Here is a 2,216-nt window from a genome sequence, read left to right on the forward strand (position 1 = left end):
CTTTAAAGCTATATATTTTAATGCAGATAACAACATAATCATTCCACAAGCCCATAAAGGTATGCCATATCGAAATCCGAGTTCTTTTCACCAAGTTATGGGCTTTTAAGGATGGAGAGAAGGCCCATTTCTGTAAATCTTCGCAAAACTAAAATCAATGACATAAAAACGGTCATATATTTTACTATTTTTAAAGCTATATATTTTAATGCAGATAATAACATGACCATTCCACAAGCCCATAAAGGCATGCCATATCGAAATCCGAGTTCTTTTGACCAATGTATGGGCTTTTAAAGATGGAGAGAAGGCCCATTTCTGTAAGCCTTCGCAAAATTAACATCAATGACACAAAAACGGTCATATTTTTTACTACCTTTAAAGCTATATATTTTAATGCAGATAACAACATAATCATTCCACAAGCCCATAAAGGTATACCATATCAAAATCCGAGTTCTTTTGACCAAGTTATGGGCTTTTAAAGATGGAGAGAAGGCCCATTTCTGTCAACCTTCGCAAAATTAACATCAATGACATAGAAACGGTCATATTTTTTACTACCTTTAAAGCTATATATTTTAATGCAGATGCCAACATAATCATTCCACAAGCCCATAAAGGTATACCATATCGAAATCCGAGTTCTTTTGACCAAGTTATGGGCTTTTAAGGGTGGAGAGAAGGCCCATTTCTGTATACCTTTGCAAAATTAAAATCAACGACATAAAAACGGTCATATTTTTCACTACCTTTACAGCTATATATTTTAATGCAGATAACAACATAATCATTCCAGAAGCCCATAAAGATATACCATATCGAAATCCGAGTTCTTTTGACCAAGTTATGGGCTTTTAAGGATGGAGAGAAGGCCCATTTCTGTAAACCTCCGCAAAATTAAAATCAATGACATAGAAACGGTCATATTTTTTACCATCTTTAAAGTCTTTTATATTAATGCAGATAGCAACATAAGCATTCCACAAGCCCATAAAGGTATGCCATATCGAAATCTAAGTCCTTTTGACCAAGTTATGGGCTTTTAAAGATGGAAAGAAGGCCAATTTCTGTAAACCTCCGCAAAATTAAAATCAATGACATAAAAACTGTTATATTTTTTACTACCTTTAAAGCTATATATTTTAATGCAGATAACAACATAATCATTCCACAAGCCCATAAAGGTATACCATATCGAAATCCGAGTTCTTTTGACCAAGTTATGGGCTTTTAAAGATGGAGAGAAGGTCCATTTCTGTTAACCTTCGCAAAATTAAAATCATTGACATAAAAACGGTCATATTTTTTACTACCTTTAAAGCTATATATTTTAATGCAGATAACAACATTATCATTCCACAAGCCCATAAGGGTATGCCATATCGAAATCCGAGCCCTTTTGACCAAGTTATGGGCTTTTAAGGATGGGGAGAAGGCCCATTTCTGTAAAACTTCGCAAGATTAACATCAATGACATAGAAACGGTCATGTTTCTTACCATCTTTTAAGTTATATATTTAAGTGCAGATAACAACATAATAATTCCACAAGCCCATAAAGGTAGGCCATATTGAATTCCAAGTCCTTTAGACCAAGTTATGGGCTTTTAAAGATGGAGAGAAGGCCCATTTCTGTAAACCTTCGCAAACTTAAAATCAATGACATAAAAACGTTCACATTTTGTACTACCTTTAAAGCTATATATTTTAATGCAGATAAAAACATAATCATTCCACAAGCCCATAAGGGTATGCCATATCGAAATCCGAGTCCTTTTGACCAAGTTATGGGCTTTTAAGGATGAAGAGAAGGCCCATTTCTGTAAAGCTTCGCAAAATTAACATCAATGACATAGAAACGGTCATATTTTTTACCATCTTTAAAGTTATATATTTAAGTGCAGATACCAACATTATCATTCCACAAGCCCATAAAGGTATGCCTTATCGAAGTCCGAGTTCTTTTGACGCAGTTATGGGCCTTTAAGGATGGAGAAAAGGCCCATTTCTGTAAACCTTCGCAAAATTAAAATCAATGACATAAAAACGGTCATTTTTATACCCGTTACTCGTAGAGTAAAAGGGTATACTAGATTCGTCGGAAAGTATGTAACAGGCAGAAGGAAGCGTTTCCGACCCCATAAAGTATATATATTCTTGATTAGGATCACTAGCCGAGTCGATCTAGCCATGTCCGTCTGTCCGTCTGTCCGT

The sequence above is a fragment of the Drosophila subpulchrella genome, unplaced genomic scaffold (genome assembly GCF_014743375.2).
Source record: "Drosophila subpulchrella strain 33 F10 #4 breed RU33 unplaced genomic scaffold, RU_Dsub_v1.1 Primary Assembly Seq426, whole genome shotgun sequence".
Classification (NCBI taxonomy): Eukaryota; Metazoa; Arthropoda; class Insecta; order Diptera; family Drosophilidae; genus Drosophila; species Drosophila subpulchrella.